This window comes from Erpetoichthys calabaricus, chromosome 3, assembly GCF_900747795.2.
Source record: "Erpetoichthys calabaricus chromosome 3, fErpCal1.3, whole genome shotgun sequence".
NCBI lineage: Eukaryota > Metazoa > Chordata > Cladistia > Polypteriformes > Polypteridae > Erpetoichthys > Erpetoichthys calabaricus.
Window position 1 is genome coordinate 66,698,494 of NC_041396.2, and position 21,981 is coordinate 66,720,474.

Below are 21,981 nucleotides of genomic sequence, written 5' to 3' on the forward strand. Positions count from 1 at the left end.
TTGCGTAGCAGGAGCGTCCGCTGCAGCATGCGTCGCGTGAAGTATAAATCTGACCTTAGAAAACACAACAGATCTCAATGAGAAAAAAAATCATGCTGGATATCTCTAATGATATGGACTGGGTAATGTGTTAGGAATGAGAGGATGCCACAATTGTTTGATGGAAATGAAAATTATCAACCTACAGAGGGCTGAATTCAAAGACACCCTGAAAATCAAAGTGAAAAAATGAAGCGACAGGCTAGTCCATTTTGCCAAAATTTCATTGCAGCAACTCCAAATCGTACTTAGTAGTTTGTATGGCCCCCAAGTGCTTGTATGCATGCTCCTAATAAAACGACGGATGGTATCCTGGGGGATCTCCTCCCAGATCTGGACCAGGGCATCATTGAGCTTCTGGACAGTCTGAGGTCAGGCGAGCGTGGGGGCCAGTCAATGGTATCAATTCCTTCATCCTCCAGGAACTGCCTACGCCACATGAAGCCCGGCATTATTGCATACCAGAAGGAACCCAGGACGCACTGCACCAGCATAGGGTCTGACAATGAGTCCAAGGATTTCATCTCAAGTGCCTTGAGCATGGGAAAGGTGCTATATAAATAAAATGTATTATCCCGATACCTAATGGCAGTCAAGGTGCCATTGTCTAGCCTGTAGAGGCCTGTGCGTCCCTCTGTGGATATGCCTCCCCAGACCATCACTGACACACCACCAAAGCGGTCATGCTAAACAATGTTACAGGCAGCACAACGTTCTTTACAGCTTCTCCAGACCCTTTCACATCTGTCACATGTGCTCAGGGTGAACCCACTCTCATTTGTAAAAAGCACAGGGTACCAGTGGTGGACCTGCCAATTCTGATATATTATGGCAAATGCCAATTAAGCTCCACGGTGTTGGGCAGTGAGCACAGGGCCCACTAGAGGACATTGGGCTCTCAGGCCACCCTCATGAAGTCTGTTTCTGATTGTTTCGTCAGAGGCATTCACAACAGTGGCCTGCTGGAGGTCATTTTGTAGGGTTCTGGCAGTGCTCATCCTGGTTCTCCTTCCCCAAAGGAACAGATATCGGTCCTGCTGATCGGTTAAGGACCTTCTACGGCCCTGTCAAGCTCTTCTAGAGTAACTGCCTGTCTCCTGGAATCTCCTCCATGCCCTTGAGACTGTGCTGGGAGACACAGCAAAACATCTGGCAATTGGAGGCACATATTGATGTGCCATGCTGGAGAAGTTGGACTACCTGTGCAACCTCTGTAGGGTCCGGGCATCGCCTCATGCTACCAGTAGTGACATTGACTGTAGCCAAATGCAAAACTAGTGAAAAAACAGATGAGGAGGGAAAAATGTCAGTGGCCTCCACCTGTTAAACCATTCCTGTTTTGGGGGTTGTCTCATTGTTGCCCCTCTAGTGCACCTGTTGTTAATTTCATTAACACCAAAGTAGCTGAAACTGATTAACAACCCCCTCTGCTACTTAACTGACTTGATCAATATCCCAGAAGTTTCATTGACTTGATGCTATACTCTGATTAAAAAGTTTTCTTTTAATTTTTTTGAGCAGTATATTTCATTAATATGAAAAAAATATACTGACTCTGTAATAATACACATCAGTTGAGAATTAGAACATAAGAAGTATGATTAAAAGAAGTGGAGACCATTTATTCTATCAAGGTTATTTGGCTAACTGATAGCTAAGTTATTTCAATTTCTCATTCAGATACCTTTAAAAAGTTCTTAAGGTCACTGCTTCACTATATTTGTTTGAGATTCCCATTAACCCTTTGTGTGAAGTAGTGTTTCCTAGCTTCTGTCTTAAATGCACTTTCCCTAAAGCTGATGTCTTATTATGTGACTTCCAGTCATGAGGTATGTCGGATTTTCCAACAGCAGTCACTGATCTCGTCACTGGACTATGTCAGTGTACGTGATTAAAAATTGCTGGGCACATCAAATTTGCAGACCTTCCAGCACAACCATGCTTGCCCATTTTTGTGACAGCCAATAACATACTGCCTGACAGAGCTGGTGCTATATAAAGGATTATCAGATATGGCAAGTTCAGCCACTGACTCGGCCCTTGTTTTTCCTTTTCTCGATTTTGTCGTATGTGAAACACGAGACATCAGAAAGCCAAGCCTCTCTTCTGTTTGTGAAGTCTAAAACACGCATATTCCTTAATCTTCTTCATTCCATTCTATACATTTTACTTACAGATGACCAATTATTGCTTGTCAGGTCTCATGCACATGTAGCCTGTCTCTCTACAACTAGATAACTTTTTCAACCTGTTTGATTTTGTCCAAGCAAGTTGCAGGTTAGTTGGACTGAGTCGCTGGGCATGTTATATTATGTGACTTCCTTCACAGGAGCATGCCACCGACTGCCTCAGATTCACTAAGATTATGTAGATGAAGGCTAAGACTGAAAATCATTGAAAATGTCACATAATATAACATAACCTTTAATTTCCAAAAGCGTCATCATATATATGATTCACTATTTAACTTAAAGAATTCTACTGGACCAGTTTTGTCAATATCTTTGAGAATTTTTAAAACCTAGAATAGGCTCTCATGCCGTCTCCTCTGCTCAGAGATAAAGATGTTAAATTCATTTAGCTTGTCAGAGTAGGACCGTTCATCTGGGATGCACTTGTCTCTGCTCTGCACAGGTTCTAATGCTGTTTTGACGTAATTGAGTCACTTTACTGAAATTACACCTGGATAAGTCCAATAACTGTATCTGTGAGAAATGCACTGGACATCTCTGTGATACACTTAGTTTCATTTCTGATGTCGAGATATGGCTTTTATATGTGTTAGCATAGCTGTATTTTTGGTAGTAATGGTATCATTTGCAACAGCCATTATTCTGGTGCTTTAAACATCATGTCATCATGTTACCACTATATCCACGTTCTGTGGTGGAAACATTAAGAGTTTTTTTTGGAATGACTCAGCTATGAAAACAAAGACACAATTTAGGGTGCAGTTATGGTTTTGAATCTCACAAAATTTTTATCATAATCTGACTTATAAGTTTAATTTTTTCCCAAGTGTTCCTTTGCCTCTAAAAATTAATTGAGAATGGTTTTCATGGTGTTTGAGGTCAAGGAATCTAATGGTTATATTCATCTTCTGCTTTGTTATTTGCACGGTTAAAAATGATTCACATTTTGCCTCAGCGTTATCTTGTTTTTCATATGGATGCCACCATGTAGGAGACTGGTTGCTCATCATTGGGAGATGGTTTCCAAAATGTCATGTGATATTTAAAAAAAATCAGCCACATATATAACTATACATCCAAGATTTGGATTTGTCAAACAAAAAATTTTGCATCATTTCTTGAATTTGCTGGTTATGACATATGTTTCTGCCCTCTGATTATAATTTATATCTCATAATAGTGGGCTCTGGTTATTTGTACTCTTTAAGAATTATGACTTACTGCTTTGTTCTCTTACCAATATTATTGCTATATATTCTGAGCTTTGTTATTTTCTTTCAGGTTATGACCCTAATGTGAATTTTGACTTCTTTGTGCCATTTCATTACAGTGATCTTCTGGCCCAGGTAGAAAGACATCTTATCTAAATGGATTTTGTGTTGAATTTTATAAAATTTTCTGATAAAGGACATTAGTGTGTTTTGGGAGATTTTTCTTCTAATGAAAATTAAGATTTGATTAGAAATTTTTTTTTTATCATGATGTAGCTTTTTTCAGGAGCTGCAACTGTGGGACTTTCCAGAGATATTAATGTGAACTCAAGTGAAACACTTTAACTGTACACAGATGAGCTCATTTCATCTAATTATGTGATTTCTAAAGCTCCTTTTATCTAATTATATGATGATTAACTGAAACAGGGCCAAATTAGATGGGTTGTAGCAAAGGGGTAAATCAGTCACTTTCTGTTGTATTTTTTCAAGAATTCAGGTTAATACTATACATTTTTAATTTTGCCTGGTCACTGTCTGTGTTAATTTTGCATGTTCTTTTAGTATCTGTGCATGTTTTCTTAGCACTTCGCAAAGGCATGTATGTTAGGATAACAGTTGACTATAAATTTAATCAATAAGACTGATTTTTGTTTATGAGTGTATGTTTGAGTATGTTGTGCAATGGGCTAATACTCCATCGAGGTTTAGCACGTACTTGTGCAAAAAAGAATCCTGAATTGCATTATGTGGGTCCAGAATGGGTGAATGGATAACTCAGGAAGATCTGTTAAATTTGGTTTTAACTTTCACATTGATGTTTTGACTTGGTCATTAACAAAAGTTCTCATTTGATACATTGAGATTCTTCAATTTAACAAAATAAACAATGAAAATATCCAAGGGGATAAATGCTTTAATACTGTAACATTACATTCTGAAATCTGCTTAATTTAATTCAGGGTCACAGGATGATGGAATTAAAAAGAAATGAAAAAAGGTAACTTTTATAGTAAAAAACTACATGAAATAAAATTTAGCATGGACATCTATATATATATATATATACATATATATAATATATATATATATATATATATATATATATATATATATACTGTATATATATATATTATATATATATATATACACACTATATATATGTATTTATATATATATATATATATATATATATATATATATACAGTGGAACCTCGAGATACGATCACCTCTGTATACAAGAAATTCAAGATATGAGGAAAGTATGAGCGAAAAATTCAGATCTAAATACGAGCATTGGCTCGCATAAGGAGCCACGAGCCAGGCTGTGGGTATAGCTCGCGGCTTAGCGAGGGGGCGTGGTAGCTGTAGCGAGCCGCAGGGCGATCTGCAGTGTGGGCGTTTCTCACCTAAGTGCACAGATGGGAAACTGCCCACATCCATGATTGTTCCTGTGGCTGATGGGCTGCAGCTGCCATGTCCTCCCCGCATATATAGAGAAGCGCGAGCCGGTTAAGGGGGAGAAGAAGTAAAAGAAAAGAGAGGAGAGAGAATGGAGGTTGCAGGAGGAGGCAGGAAGAGGCAGGAAGCAGCAGCAGTAGGAAGTCGGTGCGGGAGAGCGAGCGAGTGCAGGCTCGCGTGTAGCTGAACAGTGAGCTGAACAGGCGAGCCAAACAGCTGAAGCAGGACGGTGTAGAGAAGGTCAGCTGCATTAAGAGTGTCTCGCCTGTTGCAGAGCCCGCATGGTAGAAGCAGGTGAGACACTGACGCTAACAGAGAAGAAGCAGCGGGGATTGTCATCTGTTTTTTAAAGACTGCTTCCTGTTGACGTTTTAACCTCGTGTTAAAGGATTGTCATTCTTGTGTATTTTAAACCTCCACTTCACAACTGTTTTAAGGATTATTTATTTAAAGATTTATTGAATGTTCTACTGCACTTTGGACACCTGTTTTGATTCTTTAAATAATCAGTTAGATTATTTACCAGTGTTATTTATTAAAGGTAGACTACAGTATATATTATTTATCAGTGTTATTTGTTAGGAAAATTGATTTTTATGTTAATATTTTTGGGGTGCGGAACGGATTAACTAGATTTCCATTATATTCAATGGGGAAGTTTATTCTAGATACGAGAAATTCGCTATACAAGCTCAGTGCTGGAACGAATTAAACTCATATCTAGAGGTTCCACTGTATATATACTGTATATATATATATATATATATTGTGATAGATAGAGGTCTCCGTGACCCCTTGAACCCTCAGACTAGACGTCAGACACCAGGTAAAAGTCCAAATATGAATATTTATTTTAATAATAAAGTGCACAAAGCACCCTCCTCTCCACAATACTCAATAATAAATCACTAAACAATACACAATAATCAATCCTCCACACTCCCAGACGCGTTGCCACCCTTCCACCCAGCTCAGCTCAACGTCTGGGATTTCCCATCGTCCTTTTATACACCCTGACCCGGAGGTTTTCCCGTTCAACAGTCCACAGTTCCTTTTCCCTTCCGGGTCAGGGTAAACAGTCCTTTTCTTCAACCCGGGAGCACGTCGTTTCTTCCTGTCACGTGACCGTGACGTACTCCCGGGTTATAGGGCACATGCGAGCCTACGAGACCCCCTACAGCAACGCCTGGTGGCCCCCAAGGTATCCAGCAGGGCTGTGTATAAAAACTACATAGTCCATGAGGCCCTGCTGGAACTCGGGGCATGTCCACGCTGTTGGGAGAGCTCCTCCTGGCGGCCTGGGGGTGAGGGCCGGAGAAAGAAGCCGGCAATCCACCACAATTCCCCCCCCTTAGCGAAGCCAACTGGGGCGAAACTACCAGCCCCGCGAGGGACGTCCTCCTCCAGGAGAACGCATCATCCGGACCTTGGCTACGTTGTCTAGATCCCCCGGCGAACCTTGGGGGAACGGTGTATCTTCTTTTCCACCGCTCCCTTGTCCTCTGGGGACAACTTCGCCACACGTGACCCGGTTGCCGACAGTTGTAGCACCGCCGACGTCCTCCTGGTGGCCTCTCTTCCCGAGACCTGAAACATCTCGGGAATTCGGTCAGCTCCACCTTCTCCTCCGCCAAGGAGGGGTTAACGGCCGCTTGCTGCTCCCTGCCCATTTCTTTAATATGTCAGGAGACCCACGTGTTAATTCGGGGATCTCCTGCTTTCTCTGGGGCTTTTGCACAGCGTGAGGCTCTCTATGGAGAAGAGAGAGCCTCTTTGCTGTTTGCACGCCCGTTGTCCTATGTATTATAGGAGGCGGCGTCATTAGCACCACATCGCTCCGGGTAACAGCACTTTCCAGCTGCCCTGGTTTGATTGGCACTTCCTCCGCCCCTCTAGTAACTAATGACAACTCCCTTATCACTTTATCAGGAGACCCCCGTTTCTCTCTTAGGATCTCCTTTTTAATCTGGGGCTTTTCCACAGTTTGGGTCTCTCTATTAGTAAAAGAGAGCCCTTTTTCTGTCTGAACGCCCTTTGATTTTAAATTAACCCGAGGCGGCGTATTCAGCCCCACATTGTTCCAAGAGACAGCACTTTTCAGCTGCCCTGGTTCAAGCGGCGCTTCCTCCGCCCCTTCGGTCATCACAGCACAATCCCTTGTAGGGCACGCAGTGCTTTGGCACCCGGTACTTATTAAACACGGGCCCGTTTCACACTGCGTCCCTATATTATTATATACGGTACTGTCTTTACTAACCTGTACCGCCAAATCATATAAGACGGGACGCTCACGTCCTAGTCGCCGTAGGTAGTCATCCACCTTCTTTACCGGCGCTTCGGCCGTCGCCCCCAGGTCTCCGACGATCCTCTTGATTTCATTCAGCACCTGAAAAATACTTCGTACGGGCTCGATCAATTTTTTGAGCTCCCGCACGTCTATAAAGTTACTTAATTCGGCCGGAGGCAGGATCACTTCCGCATTCGCCTTACCTGCCAGCCGGGAGCCAATGAGCACGTCCGCTGTCGGCACCTGCTCTGACGGGATTCGCAGAGGCTTCTGGGATTTGGAGTTTTCTTCGTCCGAGGGCCGGGTTGCCTTCTTTGGCAAACTGCCGTCTGTCTTTATTAATTTGTCGACAGATCGATCAGCTACATCCCGGCCCTTTTTACCTTCTTGCGGGTTGAGCGGTGCTTCGCTCGCCTCCCCCTTCCCTTTTGGAAAGTCCAAGTCTGTTTTTTCTACGGAGAAGGAGCAAACAGTGGGACGTGGACTACCTCCTTCCCAGAAAGCTTCGGGTTGGGTCACGTGTCCCTTGTCGGCTGCCGACATGCGGAAGTCAGTCATCTCTCTCACCGGCTCGAACGAGAGCTTGCCACCGTTTACAGGAGTCTTGTCTGCATCCCGCAGAGCCTCCGGATGATTCTTCCCGAGGTATGTGCAAGGTACAAAGTGAGTTAATTCAAAATTATTTTTAATTATTTCCCCGGCACATACCTCGATGCAGTCTTCCTCCGTAGGCTTCTCCCGCTTCGTATGGTCGCTCCTACGCTCCTCCCGAGCGTCGGTCATTATGAGAAGAGCTTCTCCGCTGGCGTTGCCGCTCTGCTTACCTCTCTTCTTCCCCATAACGGACCCGGTAAAGGTAGGTTCAGGCGATGTTGCTGTGTGTCTGGACGTTGTCCTCTTAGGGTTCTCTGCCCACAGTAAAATTTATTTAAATTCAGGTCCTCTGCCAAAATCGACGGCCAGAGAATCCTGCCGAGACTACGCCAACTGTGATAGATAGAGGTCTCCGTGACCCCTTGAACCCTCAGACTAGACGTCAGACACCAGGTAAAAGTCCAAATATGAATATTTATTTTAATAATAAAGTGCACAAAGCACCCTCCTCTCCACAATACTCAATAATAAATCACTAAACAATACACAATAATCAATCCTCCACACTTTTATACACCCTGACCCGGAGGTGTTCCCGTTCAACAGTCCACAGTTCCTTTTCCCTTCCGGGTCAGGGTAAACAGTCCTTTTCTTCAACCCAGGAGCACGTCGTTTCTTCCTGTCACGTGACCGTGACGTACTCCCGGGTTATAGGGCACATGCGAGCCTACGAGACCCCCTACAGCGACGCCTGGTGGCCCCCAAGGTATCCAGCAGGGCTGTGTATAAAAACTACATAGTCCATGAGGCCCTGCTGGAACTTGGGGCATGTCCACGCTGTTGGGAGAGTTCCTCCTGGCGGCCTGGGGGTGAGGGCCGGAGAAAGAAGCCGGCAATCCACCACAATATATATAAAATCCAACATCTGTCTGTCTGTATGTATGACTGTCCACTTTTCACGAGAGAACTATTTAACGAATTTAGATTGTGTTGTTTTCTATAATTTGCTTAAACATTCCGGTTAATTTTGTAAATTCTCTCATTGCGCTAAGTATCATAATTTGCTTGTGGTACTGATTTATTTGGGGGAATCTGAGAGAGAGGCTGCGGACTGAGGGAAGGGGGAAGAGCCAGCCTCCATTCGAGTTGGTCTACCTCTTGCCACGTGTTGGAGCGTACCTTGCCTCTGCTTATCTAGCCATACATGTTTGTTTAGCAGACATTATCATCTAGAGCAGGGGTGCCCACACTTTTTTCGGCTTGCAAGCTACTTTTAAAATGACCAGGTCGAAATGATCTACCTACATTAAAAATGTATATATATATATATATATATATATATATATATATTGAGTATACTTTATACATAAAATATATGTTGTCGTACCTTGCATAACTGAATAACCTTTATGGCACAATAACAATTCAATACATTTATGGTCACTACAGTATTTGGATTTAATAATCTTCATGTGGGATATGGCTGACTCGCATAAATAAGTAAAGCTGAATAATGCAGTCAAGGAGGTAGTACATTTCCTCATGTTTGGGTACTTTTCCTCTGTGAGTAAGTTCCAAAACTGTCCAAGAGCCCCAGACTTCAGCTGAATGTCATCCTGTAGTGTCAAAATCTCATCCTCCACTGTAGAGGAGTTTTAGGTGAAAAAATGCTGCAATTTTTGATGCGGGTGAATCACCCTCAACATCTTCCCTAAATGGATAGCACTTAAATGTAGCGATTAGCTCAAGTAAAGCTGAGTCTTAATACCGTCTGTCAAAGTCTGACAGACAATTTTCAATCTGCTGTGTGTAGCGTATGCTGTTAAGTTGCGCACATGCCTTCCATTGCGTCTCCAGCTCTGATGCGAGGTTTTGGATGTTCCCCAAATCAAGGCACTGCAGCTTTGAGGACAGATGTTGCATTTTTCATTTGAAAGCATTAACTGAGCTAATCATATTGACCAGGGAGTTCTCTTTTCCTTGCAGCTGTAAATTAAGCTCATTCAACATGTTGGTCAGATCGGAAAAAAAATGCCAAGTCTAGCAGCCATTGGTCGTTATTAAGTTGTTTGTATTCTGCATGTTTAATGACAAGGAGAAACTCCTTTTTCTCCGACCAGAGGTCCTGAAATCTCAGCAGAAATTTCTCCCTAGCCATCTGTCTCAACGAATGCCTCTTTTATCATCTCTCCATCTTGGAAGGACTTCTTATGCTTCATGATCGAGTGACTCACCCGGAACGATGCTACGGTGTGTCTGCCTTTGCTTTTGAATTCAGCTGAGTGAAAAATGACGGCTGTCCGATTAACTGTGATTTTAGTTCCCCGTCCTTTCTCTTTCTCAGGTCGCTTTTCGGAAGTAAGTCAGTTTTGTAGTTTTTATGAACAGTTAAAAAGTGCCTTTCCACATTTTCCTTCTTTAGAATAGCAATGACAGATTGACAGATCAGACAAACGCACTTCAATTGTGACATTGTGAGAAAAAAAATCCACTTCCAATTCCACATCCAGCCCATACCCTCCCTAAACAATTTTTTTTTTAAAATCCTTTCTTTAGTCGATATAAATTGGAAGGCTAACTAGATCACAGCCGGAGTTTTGCAGTAGCTCGCGCGTTTGATCGTGCATGCGGGATGACCAGTGTGTTAGAAGAAAAGAGATCTCAGACTGGCCGCCCTGTATGTCAATCAAGTGGCAAATGCCATAGGGAGGATATATGATAGACTAACGTTTAAAAAAATTTTTTTGAATGCAACGCGATCTACCTGCTCTACCTTTGTGATCTACCGGTCGATCGCGATTGACGCATTGGGCACTCCTGATCTAGAGGTTGTTAAGGAGTAATGTTTGATGTTTTTGAGAAAGAGATTAGAACTCCATGTGTTTTAGAGGGTAGCTGCTGATTGGCAGAGATATCACGGCCACGTGCTTTTCTCCCCACACGGGGGACGCTCTCCCGTCAGAACTGAACATGATCAGATACAGTGCCAACGTTTGACATTGGAGGGTACCTACCTTCCACTTGTCCAGAATTACATTTTTTTTTAATTGATTTTTAAAGTTTGTTCTGTTTCACTACTACATGGGTGGAGCTAAGGGGGACAGCTAATGAGTATATATAATAAGAAGCTAACATGTTGGCAGTGTTTAGTTTTAATATTATACACCTTCCAGAAATGTATTATTTTTACTTTAATTAATTTTACGGCATCTGAATCACAAGGGTTGTTTTAGGATTCTAACTTTAATCCCTCAGAATGAATTTTATTTTTTACCTTAGCATAAAATAAACAACAAAATACTGACAATAATATTGATCAGCTATGGTTTTTGTCTTATAGAACAATTCTGTTTTCACAACTAATACAACCAGTTGTCCACTAATTAGAGGTTTCTTTCTATAAATGATCCACTTGCCTTTGGCTTGCCCTATTCCATCCTTGATTTCTGTCACAACCTTTTCTGCCACATTCACAGGAAATTGGTTGTTGTCATTTGGGTGTACAGTAAGAGGGAATCATTTTGACATATATTCCACTTTTCCAGGGTATTGAATTTTAGTGTAGGGTTACCAGATGTCTGGCAAACGGAGGGCATGTCCTCCGATTCGGCGTTGTGTCCTCCATCCAGCAGGCATTGCCTAAAAAGGTGAAAATGTCCAACTTTCATCAATCACTGACTTGACCGTGTTATTGGCTAAAATTGTATGCTATCATCTCTATGTTGTACATACAGTGCATCTGGAAAGTATTCACAGCGCATCACTTTTTCCAACTTTTGTTATGTTACAGCCTTATTCCAAAATGGATTAAATTCATTTTTTTCCTCAGAATTCTACACACAACACCCCATAATGACAACGTGAAAAAAGTTTGAGATTTTCGCAAATTTACTAAAAATAAAAAAACTGACAAATCACATGTACATAAGTATTCACAGCCTTTGCTCAATACTTTGTCGATGCACCTTTGGCAGCAATTACAGCCTCAAGTCTTTTTGAATATGATGCCACAAGCTTGGCACAACTATCCTTGGCCAGTTTCGCCCATTCCTCTTTGCAGCACCTCTCAAGCTCCATCAGGTTGGATGGGAAGCGTCAGTGCACAGCCATTTTAAGATCTCTCCAGAGATGTTCAATCGGCTTCAAGTCTGGGCTCTGGCTGGGCCACTCAAGGACATTCACAGAGTTGTCCTGAAGCCACTTCTTTGATATCTTGGCTGTGTGCTTAGGGTCGTTGTCCTGCTGAAAGATGAACCGTCACTCCAGTCTGAGGTCAGGAGTGCTCTGGAGCAGGTTTTCATCCAGGATGTCTCTATACATTGCTGCAGTCATCTTTCCCTTTATCCTGACTAGTCTCCCAGTCCCTGCTGCTGAAAAACATCCCCACAGCATGATGCTGCCACCACCATGCTTCACTGTAGGGATGGTATTGGCCTGGAGATGAGCGGTGCCTGGTTTCCTCCAAACGTGACGCCTGGCATTCACACCAAAGAGTTCAATCTTTGTCTCATCATACCAGAGAATTTTCTTTCTCATGGTCTGAGAGTCCTTCAGGTGCCTTTTGGCAAACTCCAGCTGGGCTGCCATGTACCTTTTACTAAGGAGTGGGTTCCGTCTGGCCACTCTACCATACAGGCCTGATTGGTGGATTGCTGCAGAGATGGTTGTCCTTCTGGAAGGTTCTCCTCTCTCCACAGAGGACCTCTGGCACTCTGACAGAGTGACCATCAGGTTCTTGTTACCTCCCTGACTAAGGCCCTTCTCCCCCGATCACTCAGTTTAGATGGCTGGCCAGCTCTAGGAAGAGTCCTGATGGTTTTGAACTTCTTCCTCTTACGGATGATGGAGGCCACTGTGTTCATAGGGACATTCAAAGCAGCAGAAATTCTTCTGTAACCTTCCCCAGATTTGTGCCTCGAGACAATACTGTCTCTGAGGTCTACAGACAATTCCTTTGACTTCATGCTTGGTTTGTGCTCTGATATGAACTGTCAACTGTGGGACCTTATATAGACAGGTGTGTGCCTTTCCAAGTCATGTCCAATCAACTGAATTTACCACAGGTGGACTCCAATTAAGCTGCAGAAACATCTCAAGGATGATCAGGTGAAACAGGATGCACCTGAGCTCAATTTTGAGCTTCATGGCAAAGGCTGTGAATACTTATGTACATGTGCTTTCTCAATTTTTTTATTTTTAATAAATTTGCAAAAATCTCAAGTAAACTTTTTTCACGTTGTCATTATGAGGTGTTGTGTGTAGAATTCTGAGGAAAAAAATGAATTTAATCCATTTTGGAATAAGGCTGTAACATAACAAAATGTGGGAAAAGTGATGCGCTGTGAATACTTTCCGGATGCACTGTAAATCATCCATCCATCCATCCATTTTCCAACCCGCTGAATCTGAACACAGGGTCACGGGGGTCTGCTGGAGCCAATCCCAGCCAACACAGGGCACAAGGCAGGAACCAGTCCTGGGCAGGGTGCCAACCCACCGCAGGACACACACAAACACACCCACACACCAAGCACACACTAGGGCCAATTTAGAATCGCCAATCCACTTAACCTGCATGTCTTTGGACTGTGGGAGGAAACCGGAGCGCCCGGAGGAAACCCACGCAGACACGGGGAGAACATGCAAACTCCACGCAGGGAGGACCCGGGAAGCGGACCCGGGTCCCCAGGTCTCCCAACTGCGAGGCAGCAGCGCTACCCACTGCGCCACCGTGCCGCCCCGTAAATCATCTACATTTAATCAAAAACAAAACACAGCTACACACCACGCCCACTTCGCCATTTTGTGTTGTCGTACTTGTTATACGAATATGCAGAAATCTTTTATCTAGAAATGTCATAAAGCAGTAACACTAACAAGTGGAAATTCAAATTCTCTGACCACATGAAAACAAAGTATCCATGATTGGTGAAGGACACACCGAAAACGAAGAAAGTGTTTGGTTTGTGATTCTTACGTGTCCGTTGCAAACAAGGGAACCACTGAGTTAGAACATGTTACCAGCGAAAAATACAGAAACATGGCATACATTCAAAGTTGTGCAAATGAAGCCAGTTACTCAGAGCTGCTTACAATCTGCAAGTTTTTCTTTTGTATTCCTGGGCATAATGCCAACATTGAAAGAGCATTTTCCTTGATCAACGCACAGTACATAAAAGAAAGAAATAAGAATGTCTGTTGACTCTTTCAGAGGAATTCTTCTTATACAGTACAATTTTAAGAACGTTTCTTGTCTGGAGTTCCACACCTATGTTCCCAGGAACAATGAACTGCTGCAAAAAGTCGCTTCATCTGAAAAATATGAAACTGCATAGTTATGCTATAACTTTTCATTTTGATGACTCATTTTGTGACCTGTCAAATTAGTTGTTTTTAAAGTTTTCATTGTAACACACAGTTCACACTGTGTTTTGTGAATAGACACGTTCTCCGTTGTCCTCCTTTATCATGGCTTTGTGCTACTTTATGACCTTCAGTGTCCTCCTTTGGGTTCGCAGATATCTGGTAACCCTACTTTTAGTGTCATTTCTCAAGCTTAATGCAAAGGGTGCATATCCTTTCAATTTTTTTAAAAAAGCTAATGCCACCCTTTCCACCAATTCCCTAAGCAGTACACTATCCAAACAGCAGCAGCCTGTAACTATCATAACCAATGTCAGCACCACATCCTCTTTGGAATTTTTAGTAGGTAAAAAACATACTACTCCTTGTTTTGGTTGCATTCACAGGTATTTGAAAGACAACATTCTCTTATCAGTCATGGCTGGAATCTAACTATCCTATAAAAACAGGCAACCTGATGACAGTGATTTGGACACCATAAGTGAAAGAAATGGGCAATCCATTTCAGCACAGAACAAGCAGACGTCTCGATGCAAAGTTGTCTTTCACCCTTTCTCTATCGATAAATCACTTCATTGTAATTTTTGTGATCCTGTGAGCTTTACCAAAGATGTTTCAACATCTAGACAAAATCAAGTTCTTCTTCCTTTCTAGGACACACACAGGTATATGTGTACTAGTCTTGGATCAATACTAACATTTTGACTTCAGTACCAATATCAGTTTTCATATATCAGTACCAATATCAAAATGATACCAAAGCAAATAATGGATACCTCTTACCCATCTCCCTCAAACCTGGCTCTGAGCTGCTTTGTCTCCCTTCCCTTCCCACATACACATGCATCTTACTGCTCTTTTGCACTCTGCTTATCTGTGGTCAAAGGCAACTCAACTGCCATACTATCCCCACTATTGAGCGCACTGGTATATGCAGATCATAACAAGGAGCTAATCCCCTCCAGAGTAGGAGCATGCTGGGGAACACATAATATAAAGCAGAGTACGATTTCCAGCAGGAGTTGCGCTAGCGCTCATATACACATAGTCTAACGTGGAGCAAGGGTTGTTAATATACAAATATTGCTTTAAAGGTTGAAGGGGAAGGTGGGGGTTTATGAGGGTGATAGCAGAGTATGAGTTGCCATTACACAACCATTTACTTCCAATTGTCTATTACATCCAATTATTCCAATTGCATCGTGATAGTACCATTTAAAAATGTGATACTTTGGTACTTTTTCAGCGCCTGTATACCACACAACACTACTTTGTACATTCTGATTTTTTAGGGTTGATATTATTGAACTGCAGTGTATTATTGTTGTTTCCTTACAGCCTTTATTGGATTCTTGCAGAAAATATGTGCATTATTGAACCAATCATACAAGAAAGGCTCTATTCCAGCGCTGAAGAATGATAAGTCATCCCAGAAGGTTCATCCAGTCCCAGTTGATTTTAGGATGATCCACTGGCATATGTTTTGGATTACGGCTTTCTGGTAATTTGATACCAAGGGTAACAAGAAGTTGCCAAGTTTATAAGTACTCTACTTTGCCATTTTCCAAACATCTGTGTTTAAACTGTTATAAGTAATCTTTTCTCTTAAGGGGTCTTCAGAACTAAACAGATTAATGTAGTCTGAATAATTGCTAATCACGGGATGCATGAGTTTGGTCCTATTGAAAAGCTGGGCTGATGATGACTTACTTTTTGGCTGTATAATACTATAATTGAAGAAATAGGAATATATTGATTCATAATGCTACCCTTTCTACTACATGGAGCGGCAGCAAGCTTTCAGTGCTTTATGGAGAAAGTGCTAAAAGGTGCTAAACAGTATACTAGTGCGTACATAGATGTCATTTATAGTAAGATGTGGGAGGAGCATTTGGAACACTTTAAAGGCATTTTTAATTGTCTGAAAGCAGCCGGATTAGTTGCAAACCCCAGATAAGACTGTGATAGCTAAGAAAGAAATGCAATACACGGGGTTCATCATTATGGGTGGTGTAATCAAGCCCCAGGTCGACAAGGTGGAAGCTATCACCAGTCATCCTCATCCCACAACAAAGAAACCTTTCTAGGATTAGTAGGATGGTAGCGCAGGTTCGTCCCAGACTTTTCTACATTGGCAGCTCCCCTGACTGACCCGTTAATAAAAGCAGCACCAACAGGAGTAAAACAGACAACATTCTGTGAGAAAATATTCCAACAGCTGAAAAATGCATTTTTTAAAAATGTAATGTTGCATTGTCCAGACTTTGAATATCCATTTATTTTGCAGATAGATGCATCGGGTGAAGGTTTAGGGGCAATACTTCTGCAAGGAGAAGGGCAAAAAAGAGGCTGGTGCTGTTTATCAGCTGGAAATTTTTTACGAGGGAAAAAATTATGTGGTGGTGGAGAAGGAGGCACTGGTAATGAAATGGGCTATAGATAATTTCAAATTGTAAGGAATGACTTTCTGGTAGAGAGTGACCACAGAGCGCTGCAGCAGATATGGAGGATGATATTTATAAATATTCGCATTGCTCAATGTCACCTTGTGCTTCAGCCGTATAGGTTCAAGGTGAGACATATGTTGAGAAAAGAGAAGTGTTTGGGCAATTATTTATCCCGCCAGTGTTGACTTATGTATCAGTATGTGGTGTAGTGCCTTAGCACCTCACCAAAGTAAAAGCAGCTGGCAAGAGCATAACAGTTTATAGCCAGCATTTTCCCATGTAAATAGTTACAACTGTGCACTTATCATTTTTTCTTTGTTTGGTTGCAGCATGAGGGTGATGGGTAAAAGTGATGCCAATCGACAGTCCTGGAAGAAAGAGTTTCAGGGTGGCCAACCATAACGCAAGATGGCAGGTACGGTCCAGTAGCCACAATGAAGCCAAGATGCACATAAAAAGAATGGCTTACGCACAGGAAAGAGCAGGGCCCACCGGATGAATAAGGTGCTGTACAACAAGTGCAGGGACAGTGCTGCAGGTATCGTGTGCAAAAGTAATACTAAGTTATATAGGAGTTTTTGGGAGGAAAACGACACATAGACATGGTTACCAGTGCTACGTGACACCCTGGAACATCACCCACTTTTGACAGCTAAGAAATATATGGCCATATAAAAAGGGTGGAGTGGATGTTAGAGGTCGGCTGTCTTTGGGCCAAATCTGACTTTTTAGAGTCAGTAGGCGGCAACATGGATAGCGTGAAGGTGCACGGAGACAACTCTCCAAATTGATGCAGAGTGGATGTTGTCTGTGAGTAAAGAATGAGGTGCTGTGGAAAAAGGTTTTCTTGCATTGGGTTAAGGAAGAAACCTTTTATTATTTTCCTTTCTCCTGCAAAATTCAATGTGCAGAACTTGTATATATTGTGAATATTACCTTGGCTTTCCGCCTCAAGTGTTTATCGGATTTTTGATTTTTCAACAGAGTTAGTGTGGACACAAATTTTTTTTTTTTTGCATAACAGTCAACGTTTATTGTGTACATTGTTTTGCACTTGAACAATAATTTTTGGTAATAAAATACATTAACTGTTGTATTTTCAAGTTTCTATGCGCTTTTTTTAGGCACCTCTAGGAACAACTAGGAGCCCTATTGTTAAGTTCGTGCTACAGGTTCAAGGGCACAGGGTTCCACCCGTGGGAATTAAGGGGATAATGGTGAAGAACTGTGACAAACAAAGTACTATCCATCCATCTACAGGGCAGGGGCATAGATCTTCAAACTGGTTTCAGTCTTCCGTCAATGGAACTTTGATGGTGCTGCTGTTTACAAAGGCCACTCAAACACAAAACCTGGAAATTGGTTCAAATATTTAATGGGGAAATGAAGTGAGCAGGATTGATGAGCTTTGTTGGGCTTGATGGCCTGTTCTCATCAGAATTGTTCTTACAATCTAATGGAATAAAACTGTCAGTGTCTTTTAAAGGTATATGTATTATTGTGAAAAGTAAAGGGCATTTCATAAAATTAATAAATGAACTGGTATGTATTGATACCAGTCTGTATTTTAGTTTTAGAGGTTATTTCTCAAAATTTGAAAGAAAAGACATTTTCGGTCCAAAAGAGGCCTGTAGTCAAGTACTGTCAAATCTACAAAGATCATTACAACAACAACAACAACATTTATTTATACAGAACATTTTCATACAAATGATGTAGCTCAAAGTGCTTTACATGATGAAGAAAGAGAAAAAAAGACAAAATAAATAACAATTAAAATAGGGGAACACTAATTAACATAGAATAAAAGTAAGGTCCGATGGCCAGAGAGGACAGAAAAAACAAAAAAAAAAACTCCAGAAGGCTGGAGAAAAAAATAAAATCTGCATGAGTTCCAGGCCGTGAGACCGCCCAGCCCCCTCTAGGCACTCTACCTAACATAAATGACACTCAATCAGTCCTCATTGTATTCAGGGTTCTCATGGTCGAATTTGATGATGAGGGTCTTGTGGACTTCTGGCCTTTAATCCAATGTAGGGACATCACAGTGCTTTGATTAGGTGGTGGTGGCACAGATCGCCACCACAGAAAACCACAAAAAGAACAGAAGAGAAAGGAGGGGTTAGTACGGATTTTGGAGCCGCCATGAATAATAATGATAAATAATTGCAATATAAAGAGCATCAGGATTAAACTAAAATGAAGCTATGAAAAAGCCATGTTAAAATAATGTGTTTTCAGCAGTGTGCTCCACTGTATTAGCCTGGCGAATTCCTATTGGCAAGCTATTCCAGATTACACTTTCTAGTGCAATTTAGTGAATATTTTAGTTAGTTCCTTTGCTACTTGTTTTTTGCTTTGTTTTGTAAAGAACTCCTAAAACAGAAACAATAAAAATGTATTTTAAATTGTTAGTGAGAACTCTCAAGATGATCTAAACTTTGCACTGAATTAAAAAGACAATCAACTAACTTTCTTCAAGTTGAAACATATTATTTATAATAGCATATGACATACAGGGTTAATATGAAGGTAAAACAAAAAGATTCAAAAAACACAGTAACATCAATCAGACTAATACAGGTCCCACAAACATGACAGGTAGTTGGACTCCTTTCTCCTCAAAATATCCAATTCTCTCTCCTCCCAAACAATAAGAAATTGCTATCCTAACCATGTCAATAAACAACAAACCCAACAGTACCCAAAAACCTCTGTATTCTGCCCCCAAGTACTCTTTGACGTGTGGAGGCTAGGAAGATGAATTACTGAGGTTACAATAAACTATGCAATCTTAGAAACTTCCTGGGAAAGGCTGTAATCTGTCACCTTTTAAGAGACGACTCTTATGGTCCCATGTGACTTTAAAAATAATGCCTAATTTTGTTATGCTAGTACCCCCTTTCTCTTACTGTTCTGGAGCTTGGTCTATACATAATTCGGTAATTCCTGTCCAGAAAAACAAATGTAGGGGATCTCCCTTCATAGTCTCATGGTTTTCCCACTGTTAGGCTGAAACTTGCTGCGAGTTCTTTTAATCATCTCCAGCACACTATAGCACTATTTTACAATTAGCATTCTAGTACTGGATTCTTGGCATATGACTAAACAGGCATGACCTTTTGTTCAGTTTCAAATACAAATATTTCATAACTGATGAGCATATGTGATATATAGCAATGGACACTCTGAACAATTTTAGAGGTCATATGCAAAGATTTAACCATTTCCTTTGGTCTCGGGTATAAAATTATTGAGAAATACTACCAGGAAAAAGCAACAGCTGCACATCATTGACCAGGAAAGCCTCTGTCAGTAACTACACTTGCAGGAAGGGTTCTGGTAAGATCTGTCCAAGATAACTACAGAAGATAATACTGAAATGAGGAAAAATCATAGTAATGTGTGTTTTGAGGGAATTCTTTCAAAAGAACAGAAGCTAGGAATATGCCATTGCAGTCCAAAGCAAATAAGCACCACAGGAAAGAATGGGAAAGAAAAGAGTCTCTGATTAGCCAGAAGCTGGAAGAGCAAAGGGGATTGTTCATAATACTGAATCCTGTTTGCTTCAGTGACAATGACTGGGATCATTAAATTCCACCAGACAGCAAAAGATTCTTCAAGACAAGTTTATTCCCGCATCCACCATGGCTATTGCTGAAAAAGATCATTTCTCCAAACTTCATTAGCCACATAATGAAGAAACCTATACCAAATACCCTTGGTAACCTATGGCTCAAATATGAATGATTGTTAAAATGTATGGAAACAGACAGAGTCAATTTTCCTCCATACATTTTGTAAGGCTAGAAATTAAGTTACTATGTCAATAGTAACTGGAGCCTAGAGCAATAATACTGAATACAAGATATGAATTAAACCTGGATGGGAGGCAATATCAAAAGTCATTATTCAATACATATTGAAGATTTATGTGTAGTTCACTTTTATTTGGAAAAATTTAATGTAGATATTTGCTTTAAAAAATATTATTTTGTGGCCCAAAATGGTATAATAAGGACATAGTTCAATACAGTGTATAACCCACTATTATAGTTTAGTACACAATTGCTTCCAAGCTGCATTGCCAATAATATGGTCAAAGGTGGTGTAGTCTTGCTATAGGTTGAGGAAGTCCCCTCTCAAAAATGTCTGGTTAGAATGGACAAGTCCTTGTGTAGCAAATGGTACTGTTATTGAATTTACTTTCTTCCTCGCCCACACAGCCATTTCAGTGTTTCAGGTGTTCAGGTTTTATTTAAAAGCTGTCAATTTTAAGATAAACTAGGGGGCTTTGCCCCCTGCCCACTTTGCTTGCCAACCCCCCAGCCTGAGCTACGCGCCAGCCACTTCGCGTCTCTGCCGCTCACGTATGTGGATTTCACTTTCACCAAACAACAAATCTTTGAATTTGCGCGGATACGCCTCTTCATTGGGAAGAAACATTACTTTTCCCTGATGGCAACACGGATTAGGCGAGTTACAAGTCTCCAACTTAAAGTTTAAATCTAGACAATGTACTCAATCTCTTTTCACTGTTCTGTTATCTCACCGAGTAATAATTTCCATTTGCTTGTGCTAATGTGATCTTTACTATCATTTTTTTGAGACTTTTGAATTTTAGTACTTTCATTATCTCGAACCTGCTCTGTACATGTTACGCACCAACGATGTTCTACTTTGTCATCTACTCTTTGTCCTTTATTTTTGGCCCCGGGTGTGGTTAAATCTCTTGGCACAAAGTCTCGTGTCATGGGACATGAAACTATCTCTCTGAAAAACGCACGTCTCGTCCCAGGATAAATGGTCTCATCCCAGGATTTTTTTATATAGACAAATCTTTGTCTACATATAACTTTTATTACAATTAAAGGTCACTTATGTCCATCTATTCATCCATCACCAAACCCATGATTCCATTGTAATACTTTTGGGAGGCCAAGTTACTCCAGTGTGAGGAGAAACGCAGGACTCAACACTAAATCAGGTGCCAGTCCATCACTTGTCTACACGCACTTTCACTCTTATGGACCCAATTTAGTGTCAACTATAATATACACCTTTGGCTGATATTTATTTATTTAAAGAGCTTCTATAAAAAGCCAGATTTACCCCTGGGGACAAATAAAGTTCTACCTATCTATAAAACACTGTAAATAAGTCTAATTTGTTTTTTTACATTTAAAACACAGGTTCAGGTATTGTGGCATAAAATAGCCATGGTAAGTATTACTGAGAAATCCCTGTTTACTTCCATCATGGTCCTCAACTGTTGAGTCTATAGAAGCAGTCATTAAAAGTAACAGTATGTTTATGAAGAGAAGAAGGACAGGGAAAAACAAGTCTTTTAAAACCCAGGCTGTGAGTCAAAGCAATATGAATAGCAT

The 21,981-nt window shown here is 41.2% G+C and overlaps 1 long non-coding RNA gene across 1 annotated transcript in view; it reads left to right on the forward strand.

Annotated features, from left to right (window-relative positions):
* Positions 1 to 17,595, forward strand: part of LOC114649659 (uncharacterized) — a 30,642-nt gene extending 13,047 nt beyond the window's left edge. The window contains exons 2-3 of the long non-coding RNA XR_007934602.1: positions 15,486 to 15,648; positions 16,435 to 17,595. This is a non-coding gene — a long non-coding RNA (uncharacterized LOC114649659). The remainder of the gene's footprint in view (positions 1 to 15,485; positions 15,649 to 16,434) is intronic.
* The last annotated feature ends 4,386 nt before the right edge of the window (positions 17,596 to 21,981 follow it).